Genomic DNA, 15,254 nt, shown 5'->3' with positions numbered 1-15,254 from the left:
CTAAGAAGATTGTTGATATTCCGACCCTTGTGGTCATATCGAATCAAGTCCGACTACGATGAGTATGTTGTATGGTTCAGAGAAACAAGTTTGATGTAGCGTCCGACATTAAACCAAACGATTGGAATTAAAGCGATCAATAGAAGTATCGCACTCGTTGTTAAAGAATTTGGTAGCTAGAAATGCCTAATGTTAAAGTGTGATTATATCACATTAGAACATGAAGGAAGGCATAGTCTGTTTTAGAATTTAACTCTAAGAGACCTAAGTCTAAGTGTTGCAACATACGATGATAGGTCGTTAGAATATGACACATCGATCCATAGTAGTAATAAAAGAAGTCATCTCAAATTCGTATCCAGTAAGGATCGAGATTTTGACTTGAAGATCATAATTTGGAGTCTAGCCTGAGGAAGAGAGCAGGTGCACGATCGAGTACTACATACAGTCAATAAGTCTGAGAGATAGACTTGAAGGAATGTAGAAGTTATAATTATTACCTAGGATGAAGAGACGACGTATGGAGTCATTATATGACCATGTTTCGTTGATGATTCCGGGACGTAATCATCCTAAGGGGGAGATAATTGTAACGCCCGCAAATCCGGGCTAGTCAATTTAGAGGCAATAGGGGTCGAAAACGACTTTTCGACAAAAGATTATTTAGAATAAATAATCTTAACCAAGTTTTAGAGTATGTCACAAGGTTTCTGTACATATAAAGAACGCCGAAATCCGAGTTATAACGAAGAAGTTATGGCCCGTCGAAGTTTTTCGGCAAAACCGGCACGGCACCGGGAAGCGTAAATAGTGAATTTACGATAGAGTGAGATTTAGCCTTAGCAATCTAAACAAAAGTTGTAGAATATGTTGAACTAAGAACTTCGGTAAAAAGAACGCCCAAATCTGACTTCGTATGAGGAAGTTATGATTTTTCTAAGATTCGGCTTAGCAGTGCACGACCCGAAACTCGAATTTTAGTTCGAGCGGTGTTTGGCCTACGCGACCTAAATGAGAGTTGAAGATCTCATTAATAGGAACTCAACGGTAAAAAGATGGACGAAAACGGAGTTCGTATGAAGGAGTTACGAATTCTTCGCGGTCATTTAACAGTCTAAACGCCTCCTACTGTTAAATTTGAGATCGGTCGAGAATTAGCCGACGGAGTCTAAATGAAAGTTGTAGATCTTGATTTTACCTACGCGTGGATATAAAGAACATCGAAAACGGAGCTCGTATGCGAGAGTTATGATTTTTCTAAGTTCGAAGGCTGACACGCGATAGGGGGTGACGTGGCACCACCAGAATTGGACACGTGGCACCACCAGAAGGCCACCACATGGACCAACTCGGCGAGTAGGTCCCCCCTACTCGGCGAGTAGACCAGTCAGCACCCCTATAAATAGAGGTGCCGGGCATTCACTTCTCTTCACACCTCTCCAACATTCTTTCTCTCTCTATACTCTCTCTCTAAGCTCCTTAAGCCCCCTTAAAGCCTAGGTAAACCCCCTAGCACCCGAAGGAAGCCCCGAGGCTCCCGGAGTTCCGAGAAAAGAGCCTTTCGGCTCGGGAACGCTGCTCCAGCGAAGCCCGGTTTTCGAGAAAACCCGCTGTAAGTGAGCTATACCTACCCTAACTTTAGTTTAGCTTATGTTTTAATATAGTAACGTTATTAGGAACTTATAATAAGTACTTGGGCTATTATTATGAGTATTATTAACGCTTAATAATACTCGGACTAATTATTTTGTCGCGGTTATCGTTAAACTAAACCCTAGTGGTACCGATACTAGGTTTTATCGAAGGAATATCGTTTTGAGAGTATCGAAGCGCTGTCCGAGTGCTGAGTCACCACCTAACCAGGTGAGTGCATGGTCCCTTTCATCTTACACATAGATATGAAGTATTTTATATAAACTACGTGCTATGTGTGCATATTATCTGAATACTTGCTGTCTGTGTTGGATGAACGTTTTATACATGTTTTAAAGGATTTAAAATGTATACGTATTTTATATATACGAATATGTTGGGTACGAGATGGGTAGATGAATGATGAGAGATAGAAGATGACGTGAGTATATATTGGCAGCTATAGACTTAGTGCCTATGAGACGAGCACCGGTAGCTATGGACTTAGTACCTTTTAGACGTTGGTAGCTATGGATTTAGTGCCTGTTGGGAATTGGTAGCTATGGACTTAGTACCTATTAGTTAGACGCTGGTAGCTAAGGATTTAGTACCTGTTGAACATTGGTAGCTATGGACTTAGTACCTATTAGATAAGACTGGTAGCTATGGATTTAGTACCCGATGAATAGACTATAGCAGCTATGGAATTAGTGCTTTATGAACGAACATTGGCAGCTATGGATTTAGTGCCAGTCCTATAACCCTGGAAGTAAGGGACTTCGGAATAAACGAATGCAGGATAGATGACTCTTAGGTTAAATCCTTAAGAGTAAAGAAGATAACGGGGATGGGTAATGGGGTTAATTGTTTGATGATTAAACATAACAATTATATTATTGTGGGTTGAAAACCCTATGTACTCACCAGGTTTCCCAACCTGACCCACTCAGTTTATGTATATCACAGGTGACGAAGTGAAGTGACATTACACTGAGAGATTTAAAGAGATGTAGATCACTAGTGTAAATAATTGTAAGTTCTGTTTATGCTTATGTTTCTGTATTAACAATGACATCCCAAACGTTTTAAAATGAAATAAATACGTTTCTTCGAAAATGTTTTAATAACGTATTTATCGTGTTTTTCTGGGAACAAATTCCGCAACATTTTTATAAAATGAAGTACTCTGATTTTTATAAAGCATAAACAAAATCGGTCTTTTCTGGCCGTGAAAATGGGGATGTCACATGGTTCCCACAGTTCAATTTTAAGAGGAGCACATGCATTTGATTAAGTACAAAAAGGTATATAACTAACAACTTGGATCTTTCATATCATTCATTTAATTTACAAAAGTTCATACAACATTACCCGTTTATTGCCATCCCAATACAATTGTTCCCGAACTTCCAACAACTATATCTACCATACATTATAGATACTCAACTATATTAGACACACATTCTTCCAAAAACCTGACCATATTTAACAACTGGGATCTAACCCTAAACCAATTCATCCAAAAACAAATCAACTTTCTACTTTTGTGGTCATCTACCCATATGCTATCCAAAAAACTGGTTGGACTTTTATACCATCAACCATAAGAACCTTGTTTGATTAGGCACACTTCAAGGACACTTCAACCACATCCCAATGAATAAAATGAGCAAAACAAAGATCACACACTTAGCAGTTCCAAAGTAAGTCTTCATCATAGTGTTTCTCTTCATCAACTCCACCAATTGTCATTCAAATACTTCCTTCTCTGCTTCCATAGCTTGCTGCAACTATATCACCTTCTTTTGAGCCTTTGAAACTTCACTAAAGTGTTACTTTTTGCGCACCTCAAACCTCAACTTACGAATCCGCTATTTGTAGTACCTCTCCTCTATTACATCGTCTTTCCACAGAAAAAACTTACATTTTGGACCTTCATTCGACTGATTAAAATGGAACACGACAATTAGGGTTACGATTAACAAAAATGTGTACATTTCCAGCTCAAGATACCAAATAAGGTGTTAGTAAACAGAAGGAATACTCACCAAGGAGTTTTTTCAGTTCCAAAACATTCGAGCTACATTGTTGTCCGTCTAGGCAGTCCTTTCCATGCTTATTCCATATTTACAGTCACAAGGTGGACAAGCTTCATCATCGTGATGGTTTCCGACACGTAGGAGGTTGAACGATCGACCGGAGGACGCAAACATTGCTCAAGTTATATCGATTGATAAGAGGGTATCGAGGTGACCTAATTTGGGGTAAGGATGTATCCTTTTTGGTTCGAATGAGGGTTCCATTTAACGAAGGTTTCCCACCGTATACAATGACATGGTCAAATGGTAGTCCACATAAGCCAATACACGTCAATAGTGACCCGTAACCAGATACATTTTCTCCAACTCCCTTAATGAACCGACAATTACTAACATTAAGGACCAATTTAGCACAAAAAAACATGAGTGACTAAATGTGTAAATTTCCAAAACATTGTTGTGCTACAGTGCCAAAACCCCTTTTTAAAGGTAACCTAATTTTTTTGGTTCCTGAAATGGTCATGGTGACATGGTATAACCCATTACCTGTTGACTTGGCCTATATGGTCTGACGTGGCAGTATACCAAGATTAATTAGTCCCATTTTGTAGTCTCATGTGGCAGTTGACCTTGAACCTGATTTGAAATATCATTAAAAAAAGACTCATATCTTCATCTTTAATAAGCTTTAATGAGAAGAAGTTCCTGGTTTGTAAAACTTTAGGTACACAAATATCATTGATGTGTTCACATTTCTAATAGTCGTATTTCTCATAGTTGCAACCATCATTGAAGTGTTAGCACTTTTCCTCATCAATTTCTCGGAGTTGTTATTAACTTGCCGTTCATGGATCTGGAACTTCTTCTCGTTAAGTAACCAAATGAGCAAAAACCAAAAAATTAAGTGACCAAATTCGCCCTCAACCCTAAAATTAATTTTTATGTAGCGATATTGTTAAATTGTGTTAATCTTTTAGGCAAATGGTACAATATTCGTTATTTTTATTTTCGTTTTTTATACTATCCTTAATCTTCTAAATTGAGTATCATAGTATTAAATTTTGCTCAATGTTGATCACATGTCCTACGTTTAGGTTTGGTTGTTTGTACGTGACATGGGATCCATGCTGATCACATGTCTGGTTATCTTTATGTTTGATTTGTATATACATGACATGAGAACCATGGTTTTGCCTGCATGGCCATAAGGAATTAAATATGTTTCACAAAGTCTACAAGTATAGTATCCTCCTTATAAGTAAAATTGGAATGCATCAAAGCCTATCCTAATTTCAAAAACGTGCTACTCACTTGCTACATCCCGTAGCTTGCATTTCATATACTAAGTACACCATTTCACAATAATTCAATATATATAAACTATAAATAACTATTGTACCTAGTAGCAACACACCAATATTTTAGATTCCTTAAGATTGTTTGACAAACATCATCATTCCATTTCAAGTGATTCATTGACATCTTGCAAAACCTTTTAGTTACATAAATCTTAATTTCCTCAAACATAGTTAGTAAAGGTTTTGTCCTCGACTCCAATATTACAGAGTTCAAGCTTTATGAGATGTCATTTTTCACCACCTCACATGCCCATCCATTAAAAAATAAGGCTTTACTCTAACTGATTTGTGTTAGAAATTGGTAGAAGCAGATTTGATAATCAATGGATTCTTCAAGGATCGTGTAGTCCGCTTTCCGAATCGATATTTCTCCCATATGCATGGGTTACGAGATATTCGATATGGGATAATCGTTAAAGGAACAATCGATTTTATAGGCACATAAGACCAATCAAAACTAGAGATAATTTAATGTGTTTGAATTTCATACGTTTCAATGACGAGAGAGAATGTTAGATATCAGGATTCAAAATTCAACTGAATTTGGATAGGGAAGTTATCAGTTGATAACCACACAAAGTTATTTGAACCATACGAAATTCAATAATTTTTATTAAGATCCCTCTATAAATTTTGTAATTTTTCTAACCCCCGTTAAGGGCCGTTGCCCCTTGGAACCCTGCAAGAGGGTGTGACCCCCTTGACCTTCACTCTTTTGGTCGTACCAGAATTAATCAAGATTAATACAAGTGTGCACTCTGCACCTCCACAATTCTATTAAAACTACGGTATAATCCCCATGAAACATGTATAAATCTCATTACATGAAATAAAACCCGTGACACTAAAATCACCAACAATCCTCCCCCATTTTAGTGTAACCATGGACTTACACAAAAGCAATTTAAGACACTAAAACTTGCACATAAACGAAAATGTCAAATTGATTGAATTTCCATATTAGTATTTTACATATTTCAAATATTCGAGAATCAAAGTGTCCTAAGAATTGAACCCGTCAACACATTTGAATACCTGGAGATAAAATACATACAAGTTTAGAATTCCCAACTAGTCTAAATAACCTGACACTATTATTAAGTCGTGCGTCCTAATCCTCTCATGATTGTATAAAGGCCAAGTTCACAACCTTTTGAAGCATAGGTACAGTTCACAATCGCATACATAATTCATTTATATCATGTACCCGTAATACACTTTTTCGAAGGACTTATTAAGAAGTTAAAATTCAGCCTTACCTACTGTGGTACCGAACACATACCTGAGATGATTCATTATGTGTTCCAATCTACAAGTGTGAGCTTTCCACATTAAAATCAACTTCTAACATTGTATTAGAAGGGAATTGGCTGTCTCACCATTAAAGAATTAAATGGACTTTCAATCCATCCTAATAAAAAACTTGTGCACTAAGTCTCTCGCCAGAATTTTAGTCAAATGATCTGCCAAGTTCTGTTGCATTCTCACAAACTCAACCGAAACTACACCATTCAGGATTAATTCTCTAATCATGCTATGTCTAACACCCAAGTGTCTAGACTTTCCATTATACACTTGGATTTATGCCTTAGCCAAGGTGACAACACTATCATAATTGATAGAAATAGGTGCAATCAGCTTTGGCCATAATGAAATCTCATGAATCAAATTTCTCAACCACTCTGATTCTTTACCAACAATAACTAATGCAACAAATTCAAATTCCATTGTAGAACTCGTAATGCAAGTTTTCTTCTTGGAAGCCCAAGAGATGGATCCTCTTCCAAGAAAAAAAATACCCAACCACTTGTTGAGGAATGATCCTCCAAGTATGAAATCTAACTTGCATATGAATACCCTTCTAGGAATAAAGGATATCCCAAGTAACTCAAACCACAATTAACAGCTCCTTTAAGATACTTAAATACTCTTTGAATTGCATGCCAATGTTGAGTACTAGGATAACTAGTATATCTACTCAATCTTCCCATGTCATAGGCAATATCAGGTCTAGTGCTTGTCATAACATACATCAAGCTTCTAATTTCCTTAGAGTATTCCAATTGTGAAATGGGCTTGCCGGTACTAGGCATCAATTTCACACTAGGATCCATAGGGGTACTCACTGGAGAACAATCACCAAAATTAAAATTATTGAGAATTTTCTTAGTATAATGTGATTATGTCATATCAATCCTTTTGTTCATCCTCTTAATTCTTATCGTAAGGATTACATCAGCCTCCCCCATGTCCTTCATGGAAAATTTGGATGACAACAATCTCTTTGTATCATCTACTTGATCTTGGTTCATACCAAAGATTAACATGTCATCCACATACAACCAAATGATGACACCCGAACCAATAGCATCAAATTTAATATAAAAACATTTATCACATTGGTCAAATATAAACCCATTAGATTAAATGACATCATCAAAATTTTGATGCCATTGCTTAGGTGTTTGTTTCAGCCCATACAATGATTTCACAAGTTTACAAACCTTATGCTCATTTTTGGACATAAAAACACCTTCCAGTTGTCTCATGTAAACTTATTCATCAAGTTCAACATTCAAGAAGGCTGTTTTCACATCCATCTGATGATTAATTAGATTGTGTATAGTCGCTAAGGGAACCAATAGTCTAATTGTAGAAATTCATGCCACTGGAGTATAAGTATCAAAACAATCAATACCGGGTTTTTTCCAAAACCCTTGAATGACTAACCGAGCTTTAAACTTATCAACATTTCCACCAACTTTCATTTTCTTTTTGAATATCCATTTGCATCCAAGTGGTTTATACCCTGGAGGCAAATCTGATAACAACCAAGTGTTATTTTATATAATCTAAGATATTTCATCATTAATTGCTTCCGTCCAAAAAGCAACAACTGGAGACTCCATAGACTCTTTAAATGTCTTAGGATCATCTTCTATGCTATAACAAAAAGCATATTGTGAGCCAATTTCATCTCGTGATCCTTCCACTAAATACACCTGAAAGCCAAAACCAATTTTTTTGGCAATTCGGCCGCTTTTGCTTCTCTGGATCTCTTGTTTTTTCGGTTCAACAACATCATTCTATTTTTCTGAATTTGGCAATTCACTAGTGCTAGAAATCAGATCCTTAGGCCTAACCATTGATGAAAATCTCATTTCATCAAAAATCACACCACGTGATTCCATCATGGTGTGAACCGACACATATTCATTAGGTTCCATTACATATAACTTATAAGCCTTGGAATGCTTAGCATATCCAATAAAGATGCAATCAATTCCATTTTCACCCAAATTATTTCTTTTAGGTTCAGTCAACTTGACAACATCTCTACAACTCTAAATTCGAAAAAACCTCAGAGTTGGAGTGTTCTTGAACCAAAGTTCATATGGGGCTATTTTGTTTCTTTTATTAGGAGCTCTATTCAAAACATAGTTGGCTATTAAGATAGCCTCTCCCCAAAATCCCTCACTCAAACTTGAGTAAAAGAGCATCGAGTTCACCATTTCTTTTAGAACTCAATTTTTGTGCTCTGCTATTCCATTATGTTGTGGACTGTAAGGTACCGTTGTTTCATGAATGATTCTAGCTGACTGAAATGGGATCCATATATTCTCCCCGTGATCAGTTCGTAGGCGTTTCATTGAAACACCTAGTTGTAACTCAACTTCGGTTTTGTATATTTTAAATTTCTCCAAAGCTTTATCTTTGACATGGAATAAATACACATAACAAAACCGAGTACAATCATCAGTGAATGTCAAAACATATTTCTTATTTCCCAACAATGGAGTAGATTGGAAATCACATAAGTCGCTATGAACTAATTCCAACATACTTACATTTCTTTTAACATTTGGAAATGGTTTTTTTGTTACTTTAGTAAGCATGCAAGTTATACACTTTTCGGTGTTTATATCAAAAGATGCAATCAATCTATCTTTTGACATTTCATGCTTTCTTCTAAAGTTGACATGACCCAATCTATTATTCCAAAGCATAGACTCATCAATTTAAGAATATGAAGAAGATAACATAAATACATAATTAACAACACTTATTTTATTAACAAAGTTCAAATGAAACATACGATTACATAGATATCTAAATCCGATTAACGCACCACATTGAGATAGAATATATATGTCCGATTCATAAACTTGTTTATATCCTAGACAATTAAGAGAGGTACCACTAACAAGATTCTTATGATATTAGAAACTAATATTACATCATATAGTTTAACACACTTTCTAGAAGTGAATTCCAAATTAACAACTCCAATTCCACATATTGGTGCACTCAACTCGTTTCCCATATGTAACACAGAACCTTCAGCCACCAGTTTCAATTTCTCGAATCACCGTCGATTCATGCAAACACTAGTTGTTGCATTCGAGTCAATCCACCATGCACAATCATCATCCTATACATAACAACATCCAAGAATGTGAGAAACATAATGCATGATACACTTCTAAATAGAATTATCAAAGTTAGTCAACATTTGACCTCATTTTGGTAGACTTTGGTCTTTCAACCCTGTCTACCATTTGCATTTCCATTGCTATTCACACTTCCACTAGCACCATCAGTTAGTTTCACACGACAATCATGCTTCCTATGACCCACTCGATGACATCTATAATAAATCAATTCAGTGGACTTTTTGTTGTTGGATATGTCGGGTCCATCAAACTTGCATTTCTTGCCTTTTCCTTTATTATTGGAATTTGTTTTCTTGTCTTCAACCATATGAACAAAGGACTGTCTAGATTTAACCTTTCCCTTATTTTTGGCATTCTCTTGCACCCGAAGAGGTTCTTTTATGCGCACGTGACTACCCAATTGAACCAAATATGATTCATCCTTTTGGTGTTTCAAAGTATGTTTGAAATCCTTCCACGAAGAGGGAAGTTTATCAATCACACTTGAAACAACAATGGATTCATCCATATTTATCTTTTGTAAAGTGAATTGCCCTAAGATACGAAGGAGTTCATTGTATTGTTCCATTACGGGCCTTGAATCAATCATCTTATAGTTATTCAAATCACTTACTAAGAACTTCTTACTAGAGGCATCTTCAATGATGTATTTTGAATCAAGGGAATTTCATAATGCCTTCGCATATTCAACATTTTGGTAGATATAACAAGGAACCCGACATACCATTTAGAATGTGTCCTCTGCATATATAATCATCATTCTCCCACTTACTGGGCTTACGAGATTCTAGCGTCTCATCTTCCACTTCTTCAGGCATCAGAGTACTCAATACGTACACCACTTTCAATGTTGTCAACAAAAAATGCATATTTTTCTGCCAACGCCTCCTTCAAACTTGGCCAAATTTTTGAATTTTGAAGTCATGTATTTCATAGAATCTGCCATGATCTCCAACTGAAAATATTGATTTATAGTTAGAAATTGGTAGAAATAGATTTGATAATCATTGTATTCTTCAAGGATCATATAGTTCACATTCTGAATCGATATTTCTTCCCTATGCATGGGTTACGAGTAATTCGATATGGAATAATATTTAAAGGAACAATCATTGTTCTAGGCACAAAAGATCGATCAAAACTAGAGAGAATTTGGTGTGTATGAATTTCGTATGTTTCAATGATCAGAGAGAATGTTCTGATATCTCTAAGAATTCAAAATTGAATTGAATTTGGATAAGGAAGTTATCAATTGATAACCACACGAAATTATATTTGAACCCTCTGAAATTCAAAAATTTCTATTAAGTTGCCTCAATAAATTTTGTAATTTTTTAAACCCCCGCCAATAGGCACTGCCCCTTGGAACACCGCAAGGGGGTGCAACCCCCTTGACCTCCACTCTTTTTGTCGTACCATAGCTAATATAGATTAATACAAGCGTGTATTATGTACCTCCACGCCTTGTATTAACATTATGTGTAACATCCCAAAAATATGATCCAAAAATTTCATTTTTAATTTAAGTAAAACAATATTCCAAAAACATTATCCATACAACACGAGAGAAAATAAGTATACAAAACATCATAACAATCAGAGTGATATCTCAAAAGTGGAATCCATATGGTGTGTGCGATGCAGTCATCCTGAGCTCTTCCACTTGGAACCGAAAGTACCTGAAATATAAACTGAAAACCGTAAGCACAAAGCTTAATGAGCTTCCCAAACTACCCCATAACCCCCCTACATTAGGCCTCTCCTGGCATCGAGCCCCGCTCGGTTAACAGTTCTGTTGTTCTCAGGCCTCGCCCACTATACAATATATACACCTAATCAAGCACCCACATATAATGATCATAAACACTAGCATATGTTCCAGTCATCGGGCCTCGCCCGGCATTGAGCCCTGCCCAGTATACATAGCAACACATAACACATGCAAGGGTCACACAGACTCTTAGCATCCTAGCATAAACCATAAGGGCTGACATTGGTGCCTTAGACCCACTAAACCCAGTGAGGAAACTCACCTCGAATGCTGAATCTCATTGAAAGAAATCCCTAGCTGCCGCCCTGATCACTCCCCGAGCTAAACAATCCAAACAACACCCAATTAACATTTGGGTTCCAAATCATAACCATAACCCAAACTTGGGATAAAATGACCATTTTACTCATGACTTAGTTTGATCCAAGACCAAGGCCCAAAACCAAATAATCATCCAAGGCCCACTTATGGCCCAATTTTCCAAATTGGGCCCAATCCCTTTATATGGGCCTTTCCCTAAAGCCTAATAATTTTACTTAGTCCAAAAGCTTGATTTTAAATGGCCTAGTAAGGCCTAAAGCAACAAGGTCCAAAGAAGTGGTCCAATCAAGACCCAAAAGATGCAAAGCCCAATCAGACTGAGTACGCGGGGGGTACTTAGTTGTACGCTAAGCGTACTCGCTATATGGCTTGTACGATGCACGTACTGACTTGTACGCCCATTGTACTCCTCTATTAAGCCAACTTTCCATTAAGCTCTTGACGCTTAAGTCCGAAGATCCAAAACACAGATCTGAGTCCTAAAGAGTATCTAGAACCATAAAGTCACTGACTTGGTGACTTTGCTTGCCAAAGAAGATCCCAACTTCGGTTTGTAACATTATACTTTCATAAAAATGGCCATTACTCATGCATGGATGTATCTAAGATTCAAAGGTGACAACTTAATGAATCTAGGACCAAAGGAACATGAAGAGTGGCAACTATAAGCTTCTGAAGTGATATTAAACCACAAGATCTCATCTATGGGACCAAAAAGGGTCCAAAAGCTTAAACAAGAAGATATAAGCTTCTAAAGAACAAGATCAAAACTTTATACTTTGCACAAGCTAGAAATAGAGTAGATAATATGGATCTACTAGCTCCTCTTTGAACCACCACCTTGCTCCTACCTTCTCTTTCTTGAAAAAGGGACAAAACACACCAAAATGGACACTATAAGCTCAAAGTGCAAGTGAGAGGATTAGGGTTTTGAATATGATACTTAAGGGTCTAAGGAGGCTAGGAAATGAGGGTTCAAAAGCTAAAAGGATGCTTATATAGTGCCCACACTTGAAAATTAGGGTTTTTATTAAGCATTGCGTACACCCCGTGTACAAGGCTCTACACCCCGCGTACACATTCGGAACCCCAACCAAGCCTTCACATGAGTATGCTAATGATACCATTTGGTACGCCCCACATACTCGCTTAACAACTTGTATGCTAAGTGTACCTTGTGGTACCCACCGCATACAACTCAAAGGGCTAAAATGCACAAATAAATCCAATAAGGGAAAAAAGAGAAACATACCAGGATTCAAGTGTTACATTACAATATAAATATTGGATTAGGTGTCTAACCCCATAACTATAATTTATATATACTTGAATTGATAGTAGCACAATCCTTTTGGGTTGACCTCAAAACTAGCAACTTGACAGGATGACTTTTGGAGAGAGAGGTTGAATTTATTATTTGATTAATAAATTGAAATAAATAATTTGTTAATATAGTATGAGAATAATATGTTAATTAGAAATAACAATATTTATTTAATATTTAATCAGAAATTAATTAGAATTAACTTTGGGATTAAAAGAATTAATTAAAAGTGCAGGGGCTAAAGTGCAAGTGTTCAATAGTTGAGCAAGAGGTTTCAGAAACTTCTTAGGGAAGGAGGTAGATGGTTTTCATATGGATAATCTAGGGTTTCTAGATTATCCCATGTGGATAAATAAAGAGCTGGATAATTACCAATTTGAAATATTAATATTATATTCAGATTAGTGTTATCCATGACATCTTTGTTGCACTATAAATAGGCTTCTAACCCTTATGAATTTCGGCCACCTGAAACCTTAGAGTGATAGCCGAAATTCTCAAGCTCCCTCTCTTCTCTCCTCTCTCATCCTCTTGCTAGTGTTGGGCATAATCTACCAGAGGCACGACATTTATACACATCAAACATATATACACATCACATATATACATAAAATGTAAAGATGAATATAAGTATTGACATATCATGACTAGAAAAAACATACATAAACATTCCTCAAAAACAAAATAGTTGTATTAGGATTTCAACCATTTTCCCTTTAATAAAAATTAGCGTCCAAAGACACATTGTAGAAAAATAAAATAAAAAATGGGGTTAAAAATATGTAGTTGTTATTTACCGAAGCTTTTATATATATATATATATATATATATATATATATATATATATATATATATATATATATATATATATATATATATATATATATATATATATATATAATTCTACAAATCACGTAGTGTTGTCTCATATATATCGAAACTAATCATTGATATTTTATTATTATTCTTCCTAAGCTCAAGTACATTCTTAAATTGATCCATATGTGTTCTTTTTCTTCATTGACCTAAAGCCTTGAAAACTATGACCAAAATTATTAAAACCTATTACTAAACCTTTCCGTTTATTTATATAAAAGTAATAGAATATACAGTACAAATCAAATGACATTTAATGTCGTAAAAGAAATATCACTAAATACCATGCAAGCGCCACTAACACACCCACCCCCGGTAATAAGCAGCATAAAAAAGGTGCCGGTAAAAGTTTTAGTGACACTTTTTTGGTATTTTCAGATTTTAGTAATATTTTTTTCTTATGTCACTATAATAATATATATATATATATATATATATATATATATATATATATATATATATATATATATATATATATATATATATATATATATATATATATATATATATATATATATATATTTGTTTGTTTTAGTGACACCTTTTATGCCAAAATATAATGTAAATCATAGAGTTCATCGTAAGTGGGGACTAAGTAAAAAGTGATTGTAACACTAACAAAGGAATTAACACACTACATTGAACGAGAGATGATTGAATGAAAAACTAGATGCAGATGCAGAATTTGCAAGGAGTTTATAGGAAACTTAGGTTTAACTCCTATATTATGTGTTATTTCTTTAGATTTATTGAGTCAACATCAAGAATCATATATTTGGATTGTAACTTTTTAATTCTTAAAATATATCACGCCATACAATTAAGCTTAAAATAAATTCAAAACTAGAAAATTCACCATTTACTAATGATTCAACATCTCCACAAACTTTCCCATCATCACTCACTTCAGTTAATTTTATTAATGTTTTTTTTTGAAAGAGTTATGTTTTATTTGCTTTAACACTTTAAATGTTACTTTCCAAAAAGTAGCGGACAATGATTTTAGTGTTATTTCATCTATATGCGCAAGTAAAACATTTCATCTTTTGTGGAACTAGAAAAAACATCATATAACGTTGACAAGTTTTTTTTGCTTTATGATAATTTCTATATCACACAAAACTAAATTAAGGCTATGACATCTACATCTACAATGCATATAAAAAGATTTTGAGTTTATTTCAAACAATATTTTTTGTACACTTTGATGTTTGGATTTCATATTTGATCCATTATCATACCCTTGTCCTTGAATACAATTAATATTCAAGTCAAGGGATTTCAAAGCATCTTATAAAATATAAAAAGTCCTAAACATATATATTTTCTATAATTAAAAGCTTTAGAAAAAAAATTTCTACTTTTATTTGAACACTTGCAACATCAACTACTTAGTCATTTGTTCTTCATAACTTGCATCTGGAAAAGCCAATTTATTTTCAGCTAGACATTTTACAACAATAACTTTTCTTACCATAA

The sequence above is a fragment of the Lactuca sativa genome, chromosome 8, assembly GCF_002870075.4.
Source record: "Lactuca sativa cultivar Salinas chromosome 8, Lsat_Salinas_v11, whole genome shotgun sequence".
In the NCBI taxonomy this organism is placed as follows: Eukaryota; Viridiplantae; Streptophyta; class Magnoliopsida; order Asterales; family Asteraceae; genus Lactuca; species Lactuca sativa.
The sequence above is the reverse complement of the archived record's forward strand: the minus strand, read 5'-3'. Positions refer to the sequence as shown.